The sequence below is a fragment of the Molothrus ater genome, chromosome 3 (genome assembly GCF_012460135.2).
Source record: "Molothrus ater isolate BHLD 08-10-18 breed brown headed cowbird chromosome 3, BPBGC_Mater_1.1, whole genome shotgun sequence".
NCBI classification, from domain to species: domain Eukaryota; kingdom Metazoa; phylum Chordata; class Aves; order Passeriformes; family Icteridae; genus Molothrus; species Molothrus ater.
Genome location: NC_050480.2, coordinates 26,441,427 through 26,461,439, shown reverse-complemented (window position 1 = coordinate 26,461,439; position 20,013 = coordinate 26,441,427).

Genomic DNA, 20,013 nt, shown 5'->3' with positions numbered 1-20,013 from the left:
AAGGATAGAGAGCTTTTATTGCTTTCCCAGGAGAGGATGAGTCATTCCAATCTTTGTGCTCTTTCCACAGCCTTTCATTTTAAAACTCCCCTGACACTCTTCTAAGTTTAAGTGCCTACAGTGTGACTTTTTAAATGTAGACAAGAAATTCTTTTCTCTGTAGGCCGATTTCAAAAGTGTCCTTGGCTACTAATTGTTCCTCTTTCCTAATTAGTCTCTGTTCCCTGATCAGAGAGAATGCAGTTAAACAAAGCAGTAATTTATAGAGTATTTGAATAATTATGTACCAGTTGCCAAGGTTAATGTACATCCTCTGTTAAACAAACATCTGTTGCAGCAGTGATGTGGAATCTGGTCTCTCCTGGAGTGGAAAAGGTTGTACCAGAGCTGGAATTAAAGCTATCAGACTGAATTAGTCATGTTGCTTGCAGCACAACTGGTTTGTTCAGAGATGTCTCTGTTCTCTCCATAGGACAATGCACTGGTTTATGTAATCACATAATGAATTCCTTGGGGAGTACATGAGTAATAATGGATATCCAAAAGGGGTTCACAGCCACCAGTGGTTCCTGGTTCTGAGTACTCTCCAAGCAGGAAGGAATTTAAGTCCAACAACAGGGAATACAGAGAAGATACTGAGGTTAGAAAATATCTTTCTCAGTAAGGAATGTATATTTAATTTAAAGCTGGTAGAGAATGCTTCTGTGGGACCAGGATTCACAATTCAGAAAATTCCTCTGGGATTTGTTACCCAAGACCATCTGTGGAATGTCTTAGGTGTAGCAAAAACACTTGACATGAGATCAGGGATTTAGAAATTGAATGGCCATTTTGATTATAGATATACTTGCAGGATATCACAAAGGCTTACATATTAAATTATTATTACACAGCACTACAAGAACTTCATACATGCACTGACTTCTTTTTGATGTTGACTAGTTTCCTGTGTGATGAGAAATTTGACTGATATCAGAGGTGAATCTGAACCTAGGAATTTTCAGAGAAGGTATCCCAGGACCATGAATGAAGACAGAATTATAGACATCTTTTTTACTATTTGTGTAAGTATCAATTGCAGTCAGCATAGATGTGAGGATTTGGCCCGTTCTTTCAAACTCTGAAGTATCTAACTCAATTTTCCATTAGTAGAAAAGACTGAAAATTATATACGAAACCTATCTGCAAAATTTTGATCCATTTGAAACTGTTGATGAAGACAAAAGACACTTTTTTGGCTGAAAATGAGTCTGAATATCTTCACCATAGGTCCTCTTTCTGGAAGCAGATGCAATTCCTTAAACTTGGTATCTCACTGACTGTTCCATTAAGTAATGAAGACTGAACAAGATGAAAAGATTTGGGAATATAATTCATTATTCTAGGGCCTACATATCCAGTAAATGTCCAAAAACATCTGTGAAATATTTTTGGAGTGAATGAGTAAAATGTCACTGAATGTTGCAGTGAAGGAGAAAATGAGAGTTCATTTCCAGGCTCAACCTGGCTTGCTGCTTCCTTGTAATAAGAGACCATTTCAACACAGGCAGCTTATAAATAAAGTCTTCTCATTGAATGTGGAAAATATTGCACACGTTGTGTAATGTATATGTTAAATAAAAAAGTCTTCCTTGTTGGATTGGCAGCTTGAGACTGCTCCATTAGCTCAACAGCAGAGTTGTGGGCCCCTTGGCCCCATCCCATCAACCCTAGCTTGGCTTGGGAAGTTAATTTTGAATTTGGCATGGGCACAAATTTATTTAAGGCAATGTTTGTTAGGTTCTAGCTGGTGGATGGAAAATATTGTATTTGATGCCTAAATTTTGACCTCCTGTGTAGAACTTCAGCAATGACTTCAAACTAAGAATAGAAGAATGTATAAAGTGTAGACATAGATGTACTTCAGCATTTCCAGCTACTATGGCTTCAGCCAGCTCAAAAGCTCAACAGCAGAGCCCCCTAGATAAAATCCTTGTCCTAGTTCCTGTCAGATTAGGCCCTAAACTTCCTTATCAGGAAAAGTACTTTGAAGGGAATTTACTAAGCAAAAGGGGTTAACAGAATAAGATTTTGCTGGATCTAAATTGCTCCAAATTAATTTTTATTTCCCCTTCAGTCAAAGTTGGCTGTCAGGTACTTTCAAGGACTTTTCTTTGAGCATGTGCAATTTTCCCTTCCCTTTTCTTACAAAGAAATTGACGGTGTTTCTGCACTACTAGCTCTATCTACCCTTCAGCAATTTTGCCCTCTTGCCTAGCTCTTTATTTTGTAGATGACTAGTATTGTCTCTCCTCATCTTTCTCATCCTCATCTTGCTTCCAGCTCTCATAAACACTGTCATTGCCTTGGTTCTGTGGCCCACATAGCCTTTGACCAGACTAACAGTGTTATGGAACCACGATACCCTTGCTGGGGAAGCAAAGGAACTCTAATAACAAGATCCTTTTATGAGAGAAGGTAATCTTTCTGGGAAAGAACAAATAAACTTATTATTAAATAAGTTTAATAATAAGCTAAGCTCTTTCTTTGTTTTGCAATTTCTTCTGTTTATTTCCAGCTAAACCCCATATTTTTCCCATGTTGTTAATGTTTTCAGGTGCCTTTCTTATTTTTTATGGTTGCTATGACCTTAACATTCATCAGAGCTGAGCAGCTAAAATTGATTCGGTTTAGACATAGCAATAGAATGAGTCATGTCAGTAAACTTGTTCAACCATTTACTGAAGTCTGGAGCCTCATGTGTGTTTGCAGTACACACGTGCTTGAGAGGAGCCTTGCTTAATGGCTGCCCTAACAAAGACATCCTTTTTTTTTGGTCCCCTTCCACTTGTGACTTTCTCTTGCTGCTGCTGAGCACTTGTGGCTTTGCTCTGACTTGTGACGTTTTGGCATCTACAACCACTTGGTGAAAGAGCCCAGGGGTAGAGCTTAGTTTGGGAAGGAGGAAATAAGAGCAACATCCCCAAGTCACCCTTTGTGCCCTTGAAGCAGGAGCTGAGTTGGAGAAAAATATGGGTAGCATTCTGGCGGGTAGCTCAGACAAATTAATATATTGGCATTTTCTCTAAAGAAATACAAGTCATATGAGCTGTATGGGTTCCCCATGAGAAGACACATTTATTTGTTATGATGTCAGAGTGAAAGATACCAAATTTGTGTTGTGTCATGCATTAATCCAGCATGTAAGCCCTGGTTTGTTTAGAAAATTAAGAAAAAGATATGCTTAGAAATCATATTTATTTAGCTAAAATCCTATTAACTTTTTTCCAGGTGAAATCAACTATAGTTCTTTGCCTTCAAACAAACAGAAGACAACCTGGATCATATGAATATTATATGGCTGAAACTTTCAAAGGCTATTTATGTCTATGCTATGGTTGCTACAAATGACTCTTGCTCAGATACACTGTCAAAATACTCAAGAACATAGAGAGTATTTTTGAGTACTGCAGAGGCACAGATGGGCTAGTTATAGTTGTTCTGGAAAGTATGTATCTGAATTTCATTAGTCTTGTTCATTCAACCATACTTTTCTAGGAAAAATACACACTGCCCTGAGTGCCCAGTTTTTCTGAGCTCAGTTATCCTGACTTCATGTACAAAGAACTGCAAACAGACTACAAGTCAGCTCTAGCAATATCTTTCATTTGGTGGTCAGCAAATTATAGGAAATGCTCTTCCACTAATCTTGTCAATACATTTCCACAAACTTTCTCCCAGTAACCACATTATTTCTGCTACCCAAATCACTGTAGTTCCTTGAGCGGCATTTCCAAGTGGCTGACTGGTGGCTGTTGAAGAATGTCTTGAATGTAGATGGGTGGGTGTCAACAATGCGACTGATTCTCCATGGCAGAAAGTCTGTGTGCAGTGCTTGAACTTAAAGATGTGCACAAACAGGCCACGGCAAACAACAGGATGTTGTTTTTTCCTGGTGAGACTGCTATAATAAGAGCACATGGAAAAGGTGGCCTGCATCTTTCTGTTGAATGATAAAAACAGTTATTGTTGCTGCTTTTGAATTAAGGTGTACCTGTAAAATTGTATTCACTGGTGCTTCCAGGGAGCAGGAAAGTTTTAAGTGGTTTGAAGAGATGCAATTTCATGCTGATATCATGAAAAACAAGGAGCCTTATGAATCTTACACATGGTAAGTAACCTTGTACATGAGGAGCCTTATGGACCTTACACATGGTAAGTAACTTACACAAGTAAGTAACCTTGAATTCCTGTAGTCCTTTTAGCAGAACTGGAATACAACAATATATATAATCTGAAGGAAATTATTTTCTTGTAATGTGTCTGTCACAAAGACAGCATAGCTGAGCTTCTGAACACAAATAGTAAATAGCCAGACTGCAGGGGATTTCTGCTGATTTGTTTAGGCTATCAGCTCAGGATCTCAAGCTTGAAGGGGTGCAATCTAATGCAAAGTGAAACAGCTGAGTTTTGCACACTATAACCCAAGTATCTGTGGGGACTCACTGAAGTAAAGCTGACTGTAGTAAAAAACTTTTAAAAGCAGCCTTGAGCTAGTCTAGCTACTTTTCAGTGTGTGGTACATGTAAAAAAAAAACCATCTTTGTACGACTTCAGTAGTATTCTTTGGCACACTGACATATTTGTAAATTATGAGTTTTGCATTTAGTATTTATGTGGAATCTGTTTGTATGTTAGTGTTTATGATGGGATAGCTTCAAAAGGTTTGGAATTCCAGATTGAGCTAAGCATTTAAAAGGTCAGAGGCTTGTCCAAGGCTTATCCAACCTCTCAAGTATGAAAACTCAGAGTGGAAACAGTTTGATGGGAATAACATATTGCCCTCAAATGGAGCCTGTCTTCCAACCTCTTTTGTTCCTTTTTTTTTCTCACCTCCATTTCCTTGTTTCTGTGGCATTCCTGAAGTAGGATCATCTCTTAGACTAGGCCTTAATGCCCTCTTAAGTCATACATTTCCTAAGGACTGATTGCTTCTACAAATCCCACAGATGCTGAATCAGGTCTGCTTTACTCAAGTTTTTACCCTGCTACCTGGGACTGTTTTATATCTGCTGCATTATGTGATTTTTGTGCTGTTTTATTATTTTCTACATAAACTTTTGATTGAAGGAATACGTCTTATTCCTGGAGTGGAAAGCCAATAAGGCTGGTGGCTCCTGCATCCAGCAGAGCGTTTTTGTAGTTCTGTAGAGGCTGCAAAGGAAATTGTGTCTCTTGTCCAAGAAAGTTTGCCCTTACTGTAGGCAACTCAGTCATCCCTCTGGGAAAGCACTCTTCACTCTCCAGCATTATTTTGATGTGGATGTGAGCAAGAGCAAAAGAACAAAATTAAATTAAAATTTTTAAATATTTTTTTCTATGCTATGTAGTTTAAATATTTTTTCTAGGCTATGTAGTTAGGTTTTTCTGGTATTTTCTGCTTATAGTTAAGGTGGAAGTAATGACAAGAGAAATTCCTTGGTGACAATTTGGTGCTCTCATCTGAAGTCAACTGTTACAGAGGAGAAGACAACTCTTTAAAGTCTCAGCTAAGTTCAGTGCAGGATTAATACAAGCTTTGGATTTTTTTGGATTCCAGATAATCCAGATCTGAAAACACTCAGTCTTTGCTGAATTTGAATTTTTTCTTTGGAATCCAAGTTAGTGGCAATTTTTTCTCCTGATTAAAAAAAAGGCTAATATGAAATATCTCAGAATGACAAAGCATTTAAAACCTGATTTGGGCATTTTACCATGTGAAATTATGTCCCAGAAGATAGTGATGCCATGTGGGATGGGAGTGCTCTGTCTGTTCTTCTGTCTGATAGGGCCAAAGCAACCTCTTACCTGCTTTCCTCTTGCTTGCTCTGCTTTGCTTCTCCTTCTTCAATGGGTAGATTTTTAATGCTGATTATTTACTACTTGATTTTATTTTGTTGTAATTGTTCTTTTTGTCACCTCAAAACCCCATGACATGCAGGGTTAGCAAAGGAGGCAGAGGGAGATTCTTTGTCTCTGGAACCATGGGCACAATGAGAAAACAGTACCCAACTGGAAACAGCTTCCACATCTGCTTTCTTTACTGAAATGCTTTATTCTGTGAGAGCATATGAAAAAGTAGAGTGCCACAAGTTTCATGAATAAGTTCTCACAGAAAGTGTAAACAATTAGGGAAATTGCTCCTCCACTCCTATTTGTTTTCTCTTTCTGTCTGAGTGGTAGCTTTAAGCCTGTGTGAATTACCGTGACAGGGAGGACCTGCCAAGCTCTCTTTCTGAATTGTACTGAAATGTCTCTGGAATCTGCTCTGTGTGAGGAAAGCACAGACACTACCTTTCCTCCAGCTCTCACAAATTAGTTTGGTAAATAAAATGTATGATCACAAAAGGGGGGGGAAACAGGAAAAAGGATGCAGCCATCAGTCAGACTAATTTAAAGAATGGACACACACCAAAGAGTCCATGGTCATTCACAGATTATATAATATTTTAAAAAGTTTGCTTCACTAAATATTTGTGACAGAACATAATATTGTGGTATGCTGCCCAAAGTATGCATATGTTGAAAAAATGTACCAAGTAATAGGAAATTTGTGGCCATTTATCTCATCAATCTGTTTTCTGTTTTAGACTCAGTGGGTCAGAAACTCACTGCTGTAAACTACACATATCCATTGACTTCTGATTTATAACAACTGTAAGGAGGGTCTAGGAAGAGTCTAAGCAGGGTTTGAAAGCCTTAATTCTGTTTACAGTGGTTTTCATCTTTCCATACAGGGCAAATAAAAAACTGTATCTGAAATAGGGAATGACCTGTGCTAGTGGGCATGAGGTTGTCCTAAGCCAATTTACCCCCTTACACATGTATGCCCTGGAAAGGCTGTTTTTAAAGGGTTTGGGGTTTTTTTTGTTGGAAGGTTTTTTTCTGAGGCAGAGGTGAGAAATTGTTTTGTAGATTATAGTGTTGTTTCCAGATACAACAGTCCCTGCTTTAGCCTTAGGTGGGGGAGTTTTCCATTTCCCTTTCAGCTTATATTAAATTACTTTGCTTTCTTGTCATAGGCATAATCCTTTGATGAGGGAACCTTGATGGCATTTCAGAAGAGGAAGAAAGGCCGCCTCTGCAGAGCAACCAGAAACTGGCTATTGCTAATTGATTCTGCACGGAGAGCCCACAGTGGTGACAGCCATCACTCTGAAACAGTGGGACAAAGAGTTTTTCACCTTCTTTGAAGTGCTGTGTGCAGGAGCTCTTGGAAATGTAAAAGGTTTCTCTTTGCCTGCTGTGGTCTTCTGTGCCACAGGTCGTGTCAGGGTGATTTGTTCTGTATGGGCTGGGAAGGATAAGGACAGAGGGATGACCTGGGGGGGACAACCTTCGAGTGTAGCACTAAAATCACTCCTGAGGTGGAGGGGAGCTCGTGAGGCCTCTCTATCCTAAGATTTTTCTCAGTTTTAGAGCAGTCCATGCAATGGCCTTGAGATGCCCAAATGGCTTTGATTTCACTTAGAAATCTGTCCAGTGGAACAATTAGCTGCAAGTGCAAAGTCATCATTTGTCTCGCCTGCTGCTGATAGGTGAGATTCCCAATGGGAGTGGAGCTATGCTCTTGCTAATTCAGCCTGTGTCCCACGCATGGGCAGTGAAGAGGTGGTGGCAGAAGAGCAATTTCTGGCACAGTGAACAGCACAGGTATAGAGGAGGTGAGCACACCAGCATGGCTCCTGGGGAAGGTGCTCCCCAGAGCCAGCAGCCTCCAAGCAGCCAGTGCACTGCAGAGGTTGCCCCAGGTATCAGTAGATGTAACCCAGGCTCCATCCTGCTCTCCCAAACCAACTCCAACTCTCTCTGCTGGCATTTGTGAGTGAGTTCTCAGTTGTCCTCTTCTTCAGCTGTGACAGGAAAGGTTTCCCCAGCCTGGTACAAAGTATGCAGGGTCCTTTTGGTCTGCTCCTGTGCTCTTTGTGTTGTAAAGTGGAGGGAAGAAAATTTCAATTTTTTTTACAAGGCAATGAAATCATCCTTCTCTGGGAAAAATATTGCCAGCCTACCTGCTGTCTGCTGCAGTATAGTGCAGTACAGCAGCAGTTTATGGGCAGGATGGGCACGGTCCATGGCAGCAAATGAAGCCCACACAAAGTTGAATTCCACCTTTCCTACTCCTCCCTGGGTGACCCAGCCATGGACCCCCAGTGCTGCCCACACAGGGGTGCAGAACGCTGGGGAGGGACGAGCATCTTGCTGCTCCAGTGGGCCTGTTTGCTGGTGTAATCCAATGTGCTGTGGCAGCCCTTTGCTGGGCTAGCAAAGAAAATAAATACTTTTCAGAAATTGCTGCTGATCCAAGAGATGAAACTGAGAAGCTGATAATAGCGAGCGGTTATGAAAGGTGCACGATGGTAACGCAGGTACCTTGGCAGCCTCCTCTCAAAGGAAAACAGGACATTCCTGGCACACCAGGTAACACTTTACTTCAGGGTTACTGCCACAAAAGGCTGATTATCTTCTAAAACACACACAGAACCCCGGCCCACATTGTGAGGACCAGATAGCAAAAAATTCAGATATCCTGTACAAGTTAACAGGGGCTCCTGTAAGTATGAAGAGTGACATGTTTAATGGGGTCTGACCTTCAGCTTTGGGGCTGCATTTGTTCATTATGCATTAATTATTTCATATGGTTAATCTTGAATGGACCTATAAATGCCATACTTGTCTTCATACAACCTAAACATATATTTGGAGGGAAATGTCGTTGAATGTTGGGAGACTTTTATAAAATGGGAATGAAATTATGCTTGAAAATGGAGTTTGTGAGGAAGAAATAACTGATTGGACTTAACAGTCTTGCATGATTTCAAAATCTAGATTTGAGCCTGTATATAAAAAACATTTGTCTTGGACTCATTTCAAGTGGATTTTTTTTTCCTATGAATGGCATGATTTAGAAGTTCTTTCCCAATCAGTAAACTTGAAATTAACCACAGCACTCACATCTCAGAGTTTCAGAGTTCAACTGAAAGGTGTTTTCAACAGCAGTATTTAAAATTATCCTGGTTTGGTGATTGCCTCTTCTGAGCTTTATTAAGAAAAGCACAGGCTGTGGTAGCTGTGTCATGGATGGAGCAGGTCAACACCCAAGGTTTTCAATGAATTTTTATGTTTTGTGGTTTGATCTTCTGAAAATAAGTGTGACAAGTGGGTTAGTAAATAAACTTAGCAGGACTGAAAATTAATTGTTATTTTTATTCCTATTAGTATTTTCATTCAACAACACCAAAAGATCCAATCATTTACGCAGCTCTAATTCTGATGATGTGAGATTTCTTTTACAGAAGTATTTGCTTTTTATTTATTTATGTTAGTAAAAAAACTAACATGCCTTGCCTGAAAGGGAAAATATTTGGATTAGAATTGAACTTCTCTGCTACTCAGTAGGCATGACAGTTGCCTCTGTGGGTAGGCTCTGCAGCCAGATGGCATTCAATGCACTCTAAAGCCAGAGTTTTCCAGAGACCCCCTCTGAAAAAGGGGGAGCTGTTGTACAACAACTTATCAGCTGAAGATCCACAAGTATTAAGGAATTGTGTTTTCACTGTGTGTTAGACTTCACTTGGCTATTGAAACTTGACTATTGAAACTTGACTATAGTTTACTTGACTATTTTAGTTTCTGAAATATTTAGGATTTTTTCTAAAACAGCAGTTTTGGAAAGGTAGCATTTTTTTCTTACAAGCTGCAGGGAAATCTTCCAACATTCTGTTTGAATTATTTGCAGTTAAGTAGGATAAGACAACATGATGTTTTTAATAAACCCATAAAATATGTTACTAGTAAAGATGGATATCTCAGGAGTAAAATGTAAAAGTTGGCAAGTGTAAAGATCTGTCTCACCTAATCAAGTGTAATTTTAGACAATACATTTCGCTTCCTTAATTTTTCCACTATGGAAAGCAATTACTTTCTAATGTAAATGAAGATGCATTTTATATTGCTACCTCCATCTAGTCAAGTGTGTTTGACTTACATTTCTGAAAAGAACCCTACTTCAAAAATTCAATAGTAATTTTTGAGAGTGGCCTAAAGCTCCACAGTCTTTTCAGAGCACTTGCAACCAGTAAACTAGGTTTGCCTTTTGAGGTTCATCTATTATAGCAGTTATACATGATGATATCATTACTGATATGGTTTCTCCATGGTGTCAGGAAAAGAAGACTCTCTGACTCTCTGACAAAGGGAGCCTTTGCCTTTTGGAGCTTGCAGACTCCCAGGAATTGGTTACCTTTCCATAGTGGATGGGTGAGTGAACAGCACCATGCTCCAGGAAGGTAGCATTCAACCTCCAGTCTTGTGCTAAGCTTCCTGGTCCATCCTGTCCCATGCAAACACAGGAAATGAGATCCCACCAAATCCTCTGATGTGTTTGGATGTGTGCTTCAGGCAGGCTGGGGAGCAATGAGGAACCCACCACCTCACCTGGCAAGGTGGGAGCTGTCATGGAGCAAAGGGCTGGGATGGCCAATACCTTGGAGATCTGCCTTTTTCTCCTCAGCTCCACTCATTCCCACTCATTCTACATATTTGTGCTTTTTTTTTTTTTTTTTTGGTAATCTCCTGGGAAAATAGGCTGAGAGAAGAAGGCTTGATAAAACACCCCCTTAAAAACTCCCTGTATTTCGTGCTGGTTTTATTGCTGTTGGGGGCTTTGACATAAGGGACACGTCATTCTCTGTCTTTTTCTGCAGGAGATATGAACAAATCATGGACAAAACTTTTTAAAATATTATTATTGGCCTAATTTTATGAAGGATTATATTGCTGTGGCATGCTTCCTTGTGCTCCCTCTGGAAAATTAGAAAGAAATCAGTATTTTTGAGTATTTTAGCTGGAAATAGTGAATAAGATACCACCTGTGACATGAAAATTGTCTTTCTTGGGACTCGAGACACCTTTGCCTTTACTTGAATCTATAAAGCATGGCAAAGCCTGGAAAACCACTGATGTAGCTCCTGGTTTGGGAAACAGGGGTGGCTGGTAGTTGTTTTTTTAGAATGGGGAAACTGCTATTTTCACCCCTAGCAGCTGGGTCCCTTAGTATATCCACCTGCAGCAGCCCATAAAGGGATTACAGAGGGGGAGATACTGAAGGTGGGGCTCTGGCCTTCATTCCTTTGACTGAAGCATACTCTGTTGCTTCCTGAAGTCCAGCCTGTGCCTGGCTCCATCTTCTTCCACTTCTGACTCACTGATTTAATTCACACAGGCTTTTGGCTCCCCAACAAATGCCTGCTGATATTAATAAAAATCACCCACTTGATTCAAAGGGACTTTGTGTCAGTCTCCTGAGATACATGGACTAAAATGATTCCTGATGCCTTTAGGAGAAAGTGTGTTGGAGGGAAAGATTTTCCCATCCCACTTGCCTAGCCTTGGCAGCTTGATTTTCTGTGGTGCTCAAAAAAAGAGCCTTTGGACATATTTTTTTGTCTCCATTAGAAGCATTTTTGCCATCTTGGAGACATCACCTTTTTATATCCTAGTGGCATGCACAGAGAACTTCTGCCAAGTCATGTGTTATAATTTGTGTTTGATTATGAACAGCAGTTTGAAAATGGAACCCAATCTTAGAGTGCAGAAGTTTTCACTAAGCAATTATCAAACCCCAAAGTTGTAGATAATTTCACAGTACGTAAGCTTTCCTGAACATTCATTGTCAAGATGATACCATAGTAATATTTAAATGACACTGGCTGGACTGTAGCATATGTTTCCTCTCCTAAGATATTAATCACTAATGCACCATGGGAAAAAAATCTGGCGTATTTTTGTGCTGTATCAACTAATTTAAACTGACTTTCTTAACACTGTTTGTTATTAAGGATTTCTAAATGGTCAGTACCTGCTCTCTCATTCTTTGCACATATTTTTGAAACCATTTGAAAAAAACCCTGGAGGTGTGTGCCCAAAGCCTCATTTGTGCATGTAATTGATGGTGAAATAACCCAGAATGGCAAGTTTCACTCTAGATTTTTTGGTAAAGCAAGAAAAGTACAACGACCAAGCTAATTTGCAGATCTGAGCACTTAAACCTCCTTAATGCTGTACAAGTCTTACTTTACCCAAATCTCAACTGACATGCTTTTGATTTCTACCCGTAGGCTACCAACAGTTTCTTAGGGTAAAAAGTAGCAAGTCAGTTCTGTTCTAGTCACTTCCACAAAGCCAGAGGCATTTGTACCTGTGAATGGAGGGGAAAGACTGAACTAGAGTTAAGAATCTGGGAATGGAGTCAACTGCACTGACAATGAATTTAAAGTTCTGTAGTGAGCTTCAGTAATTACACTGGCTCGTTGCTCCCTTGTAAAATCTCAAAGAGCAGAACTCCCCAGCTCTGTCACTCTCACTCCCACATCTCTTCTGCACAGAGCAATAATCCTTTTGCAGAACTGATTTTAGGAGGATGACCTTTCTCCTCCTCTTCCTGCTATCTGACACAGGCACTTGGGGTCTTTTTCTGCAATAAATTGTGGGAAATTGCTCCTGTCAGACCCCAGCTGGCATCTCTGGGGAGTGGCTTTCTATCCTGCCCCATCTCTCCCTGAGATTTGTTTTATTTGGGGATCCCCAACAGACACTCAGTGGTGTCTAAGAGGGTTTACCTCTGTTACCTCTGAGCTGTGACTGCTAGGTGATGGGTTCAGTGGGACTCTGTATGGCACTGCTGGAGCTCCCTCCAGGAGCCCCTCAGAGCAGCCACCCATGTTTTCTGGCCCTGTGTTGGGTCTGCCCCTTTCTGGGGACAATCTCCAGGTGGGAACAGGAGGGAAGTGGAAGTACACTGGGACCACATCCTCTCCTTTGGCTCGGAATGGTGTTTTGTAATCTCAGATCTCCAGCTGCTCCTCAGCTCCCTTCCAGATGCAGACCTCTGCCCCTTGTGGCCTATAGGGAGGGATGATCTGGTGACAGCAGCCACAATGAACCAGCACACACCCTGAGCCCCAGCCCAGCCTCAAACTGCCTCTGCTCAGTGGGCTGGTATTGCTTCCACTGATCTCAGCTGCTGAAAGTCCTCATTTTCTTTTAGCAGCCACCAAAAAAAAATGCTGAACGCATTCAAAAATTGCCCATCTCTTGCCCATTATCATGCCTGTGTTTTTGCAAAGCACAAAGCCAAACCAAGACTGTTGAAACTTCTCATTAGATCCGTCTGTGCCACATTGCAAGGCAGCTGCAGTGCTCATGGTGAAGTGATTAAGTGGCTTTTGGAGCTTGATAATGGAATGCAGATACTTGGACCTCCAGGTTATTTGTTCAAGTAGTCTTGGTCAGTGGTAACCAGAAGTTAGTGATTAACAAAAAATTAAAAATTAAAAAAAAATAGGCAGTCACAGCTCCATTCCCAATTATTCAGCTGTCTCATCTAAGAAGCTCACTTATTCAAGCAAGTGGTACTTTTGTGCCTCTGTCTTAAGATATCTAGGGCTGTGTGTTATTTATTTGTTTGTTTACTATTTTGGTTGTGCCATGGAGCACAACCATATGTTCAAACATATTTCTGAGGAGTATTCCCCAGAAATATGTATGAACTCTAAAAGGCTACACAGAATAGAGCTGAGTTTTATTTTTAAATGAATGCAACAAATCACATCCAAAATGTCCATTGTTTGGTTTTAGGGCCCATTTATTATTACAGTTTTCACCAAGGCGTGTCCTCAAGCAGTCTGTGGCAAGCAAAGCTGCTGAAGTGGGGAATGGGCTGTTGCTCTGCCTTTCCAGGTTTGGCCCACAGAAACCTTTCAGGAGGTAAAGAAGAGATGAGTCCTAAATTGGGAAAAGGGATTTTGTGGGACTGATAGTAAAGTGCTTCCAGTGCTTGGACATCCCGCACCACAGTGGGAGGAGAGGATACAGAAACACGGGTGGGTTTGGCCTCAGCACAGGGACCACACCAGGGTCTTGGGCTGATGCGGGCTTAGGGCTGGGAGTCAGGGTAAGAGGCTTGCTGTAGAAACAAGTGGTGGGTTTGTGATTTGGAAAGACCTTAAGGTCCGTCCTTGCTCCAAATGGGCCCCATATCTTTCAGTACCTAAGTATTTTTGAAAAATCTGAGCACTATTAATTTCCTCACTGAGTTTGCTATGCAAAGGATTGGTAGATGCTTGAGAGTTATCAAAAGGCACCAGTGCTAAGGGGTCCATTTCTAGGCTGACTTCGCTCAAATGCAAGTCTTTCAGCCACAGATAAAGTCCCTGTGGACTGATCTAGGCTGATAGAGCAATGCTGAGCTTTACTTTTATGCAGATAAACAGAGACTGGCACATTTAAAGCTGTCAGTGCAACTCTTTTAATCGATACAAAATTTATTCAAAAGCTTTAGAATGAGGAAAATAATAAAATAAGCATTAACATTTTTATTCTAGGTGGTTAAGATGCCATCCTCTTTCAATCAGCTATGTCTGGGATATTGTGTTTGGTTGTAGGACCCACTCCACCTGAAATATATTGAAATGCTAGCCAGAGCTCAGAAAACAGTATTGCAATTAATCACAAGGAGAAGAGATAAGACAACTATAGACAGAGAAGGGAAAATAATAAAAAAGGACAAACTTTATGGACAGAGGAGAAGGATTTAATCTGTGAGAAGTGGAATTAAAAAGCAAACATTTTTGGCTGAGCAGCAGAATATCACAGAAAGAACTTCAGGAGCAAAAGTGTTGTAAGGAATGAAGTTGGACTCAAACAAAACTGCAGATTTTTTGTGGCCCTTTCTCCTGTTTATTCATTGATCTGCATCAAACATCCAACAGAGTAATAACAGTATCTTCTTATCTTGAAAGTCATAGATGAAATAGGGATGGATTTTCAAACTGCAAGACATTGAAGCCTGTCAAACAGACTAGTGGAATGTGCCTTTATACAATCTGAATAGAATTTCATGGCCCTCTAATAAACAGGAGCATAGGTACAAATCTGAGACAAGGTAAATCTTGCACTGGAAAACCACACATCAATGTGTTTCAACAGCTGATGAATACAAAATGTAACAATCTGGAATCCAGGTGTTAGGAGCAAGATGAGAGGGATAAGTGATTGGCTCTGTGCATTTGGCTGTTTGGGGATCTCAGTCTATATTCACCAGAGATGGTCCTAGGGCTGAGATCAGCAATCTAATTTCACTTGTCTTGGCATCAGTGAGGAAGGAAGTACGGTCCCTAATGGAAAGACCACTGCTTTATTTAGTAAGCCGTGTAATCCTCTTGTGTAACATGAGCAATAAGATCACATTACATACACTGTAACTAACAAATTACCAAGATTGATACTGTAAATCCATAGAGAGAAGGACAATTTACTACTCCCCTGTAAAGCATTTGTATAATCCAAGCTACAATTCCTAGCACAGAAGCAGAAAATAACATCATTAGGCAATTATTGCAAATATTGTTTTCATTTCTTCAGAGGTTATTCTTTTTTAACCCAGTTTTTCTGTCACAATTTAGCCAAAGACCACTAATAAATGCAGACAGTCTCTCAGAAAAACTGAAGTGTTAACTTGTTATACAGCTGCTAGGAAGAAAAAAAAACTTTGTGATTTCCAATATATGATTTAATCTTAGAAGAGTGATGAACAAAACCAAATATATTTTCTGTTCTGTATTAAAAAGGGATGTATCTCTGACTCATAGGGTAGAAAGATGATTGAAGTTTTATGTTTGTCCTATTTGTAGGGTAGGAACTGATGTTACTACAACAGTGGTTGGGAAGATACGCTCAAGCAGGTGTTTGAATTCCCAGCTGGGCCCAAAATCAAGATCAAACCAGAATACACTGTGGGTAAGAGAAGAAACACTAGCACCAAAACCAAATCTTTTAAACAGAGATATGTGCAAGTGTGTGGGCAGTTTCACAGCCCTTGGGCTGCCACAACTCAGCCCTTAACTGTGTCACCTACCAGCAGTGTTTGCAACAAGAACCAACCCAAGCCATCACATTGCTGCTTTTGACTCTTCAATTCCTTTCTTTCTCCTCACTCACAGGCATCAAAGTAGATCTCTGTACATTCAGAGACAAAACATCCCAGAGCTGAGCACTGCAAAAATAGATTAGGGTGTTGGACAGTTAAAGGTATACATGGGTTAACAGGACCACAAGAGCCTTGACTGGATAGTCCCTTTTGTTTTGGACAAACCTACACTGACGTTACTGTCTATGCCCACTCCTTGTCCAGCAGCCCTGGGTTTTGTCAGGTGATAGGAAAAACAACAGTCCCTTCATTTCTGCAGGAGAAGACACACTTGTCTTCAGGACAAAAATGTTCAAATTTAATTAAAAGTTTTTTCTTATGAAAAACAGTGACCCATCTTGATTTTTTTTCTCAGCAATAATTTTGCAGGTACACTGGTAAGGATAAACTCAGGTGCTATTTAAATTAATATAAAAGTTTTATATTATGTTTTTGTAGTAGATTAAAACAGCTTAAATCAGTAATTTTGTCCATGGTTAAATACTAATTTTTTTCCTTTATCTCTGGCTAAGGGACAGCTCCTCAACACAGTTCAGTGATAGCCCTCAAACAGGCCTGTATGGGAGAATGACCTATTTCAGAAGAATGAATGCTGGAGAATAAAAATGTGGGTTTTGTTTCTGATTACTGAACTCAAGCTAATTAACTTACCTCTGTGTGTCTTGTTTCTTTCCCCATCCTTTTTCTTTTAAAATTTTCAATCTTTATGTTATGGGATTCTGTCTTGCTATGCATTAATATGGCACTCAGTGCAATAGTTTCGCACATCTGACAATAATATGCAGGTAGGAGTAAATCCCAATGCTATTTCAGCCAAATTCCCAGTGGCATAGGAGGCCTCTGTCTTTGCCCTTCACCCCCTCCTCTTTGATTTTCAGCTGCTATAAACATCTCTCCTGTACCTACATCTCAGCATGGAGGCAGCAAGTGGTTTCTGTTTTCCTTGCAAGACACATTGTATTTTCTAATCCTCTGCTTGCTCTTCTGGAATTACTGAAATAAGTAAAAGTTTACAAACCTCAAGTGAGGCATGTTTAGTATGAAAAAAAAAAAAACTGTGTAAAAGTTCAGGCAGAAAGTACTGACTTGACAAGTCAGATCTGAGTGTGAATGTGCTGTCTAACACCATCCTAGCAACACTGTCACTCCTGTCACTGATAATATAACCAGGGACAAGATCTGCAGAGGTAAGGCACACATTTCCTGGGTCTCTCAGCTTAGGTGGTTTGTCAGCAGCTGTGTGATCCTGTTAAACTGAGAAGCAAAGTACAGTTGTTTTCAAAATTTATTGCCAGTGGCGGTGACAGATGCTTTTTGGAATGACACCCACTGAGTTGTGAAACTCATATAGTCAAGTACTTGTCCACTTGTCCCTACTTCATGTGCTATGAGAATATGTTTACACTCATCCTGTCTCCACTTTTAATTTTTTTTACCCATCTGGATGAGGTATTTTACAGATGCAGCATTGCATGCATTGCAGAAGGTGGGAGCTCTCCCTTGTTTTGTCTGGGGAATTCTCCAAGGTTTGTAGGGCACAGTGGATTTAGGTATTAAATTTATTTTGTCAGATACTGAAGAGATAAACATAAACATGTCTGCCCTAGATGTTGAGGCAGGCCAAAGTGATCATTTTAACCACACACAAGCTGAAGCTGAGGATGCAGATACTTCTCCATGGTTTGGTGTGTCTTCCACATCCTCTGTTGGTGGGACATCCACCTCTTCTGGCTGAAGTCTGTGCCCTGAAATGGTTCTGGCTATGTTCACACCTCTTGTGAGACTGGGCAGCTGCTCTTATGTATACCTGGGGTTTGTGTGAAGGCACAGGCAGTTGTGGGTGGTGACTGCAGTGGATCAGCATCCCAATACTCCACCTTTTCAGTAGCATTTTCTCTGAATACTGACAGAGGAAATGTTTTTTCTATCATGGTAATCCTTCCCATTTTTCTACTCTACATTCAGAATTACTATGATTATTGTGTCTTACTCCTTAATGCATTAAGAGAAAACAGATTATTTTTCTTTGGACTGAAGAATTATATCTTGAGGTGTCCCATTACTGTAGACACGTGTGTGTTTCATATTTGCTTGTGCTCAGTATCATTTTATTTTACCATGTTTCATTTGAGGCTCTGAAAAACTCTTTGCAACTTTTCTTCTCTGTTTTTTTCTCATTCTATATTGCTTCTCACATTACATTAAAAAGAAACAAATAACATCATAGGGCAGAGGTAAGTGGAGTTGTAGAACAGGGAATGTCAGTACATGAAAAGGTGTGCTCCGCTTCAGTGTACTTTGAGTTACTGTAATGACTCTCAATACAGGGCTTACTTTTCACTTGTGTGACTTGAATAAGGATTGAACTCAGGGACCGTAATACCACAGGGAGAACCCAAATTTAGGATAACAGAGGCTGCTTTTCCTGTAAATCTCAGATAACTCCTATTCCAAATCCCTTTTGAGCTGACAGAGATAAAAGATAGTCCAGGAGCCTAGTGCAGTCTCAGACTTTTCTGTAGATTTCAAGATCTGGGAAAAACATAGAATCTCATTTTACCTTCTTTTTCTCTTCTGTAAAATGGAAATGAGATTTCACTACTTCAGATGTGCACCCTAAGTTTTTTTGAGAAGTTCAGATACTAGTAATAGAAAATTTGTAAATCCCTAAAACAGGCAGATATTTGTGCCTAAGAATATTAGGAGAGAAATACATGTAGGAAAGAAATACAAAAGGAAAGCTCCTTTTCATTGTAGAGATGACTAACAAAATGTTTGTCAAGACAGGAGTTTGTTTGGAATAGTTCAGAAATAGTTAAGACAGAGAGGTCCTAAGAAGTCAGGGAATGGACTAAATTGCTCCATTCCAGAAAAATTATTTTGTGTTAGTGATACATCTGTCTTTCATCTCACACTTTCAGGAGACCATTTTGTAAGTTTAAAGACCCCAAATAGTCCACAAAGATGAAACTTCTGCAGGTGATTATTCCCCACAGAAGGGGCATTTGTTTTGATTCTGAGTTTCTATTTTGCAGCTCTCCCTTGCAGCATCCTGTGCTACAGTTCCCTTTTCAACAGCCTTTCAAGTTAATATTCAAACAGCTCTTGGAAAACTTTTATGTCAAAGTACAAAAAAAAAAAAACCAAAAAAAAAACCCAAAACAAATCCAAAAACCAGCCAAACCCCAAGACAATTGTCACCACAGGATGCACTCAGGGACTACAAATGGGACAGCTGAGCCCATCAGCTTTTCCCTGATTCAGGACCCAAGGAAAGGAGGAGGGTAGTGCTGGCAGGCAGTTTTATGGAGTGAGATGGGATGCTTCAAAAGAGCTCCAACACACAGCACATTTCCTGACCTCCAGGGAGCATCCCCTGTGGTAACCTGGCAGTGGCTTTCCCTCAAGCCTCGTCCTCTGCGTATCTTTTGACAGTTTGTTTCCTCCATTGGCCCCCTTGCAAATAGATTTCAACTCAGAAATTAAACTCAGCAATGGGTTATTTCCTACTTTTTTGTGGTTTTTTTTTTTCTTCCACTCTGATATATGCATTTTTGATAACCAGGCAGAAATGCAAGTCTAGGATTTCCTAGGTTTTGAGACTATGTTTTGTGCCAGTTCTCTAGGAGAACTGGAGAGAGAAGACTTATCTGATTAACAAATGTAAAATCCAGGTGCAAATAATACCCCAATTCAGGCATGGAATGTACCTCTTGGAGTGTGCTGGGTTCTTATCTGCTCAGTACTCAGTGCCCAGTTTTGTGTGAATGGGCACAGTGTCCGTTTTGTTACAGAGCTTTCCTAAATGCAGATGTAGAAGATGTAGACAGGATATGTTACCTCCGTTTGGAGCGTCAGTGGCTCCAGCACCTTCCCTGCCAGGCTCCAGGGAAGGGCAAGATGGGGAAGGGTTGGATGTTTATTCTGGGAGGGGCAGGGCTGACACAGTCATGCTCTCATGCTGTTTACTCCAGGCTAATCCCTAGTGTTGCAGTGCAAGGTGCAGG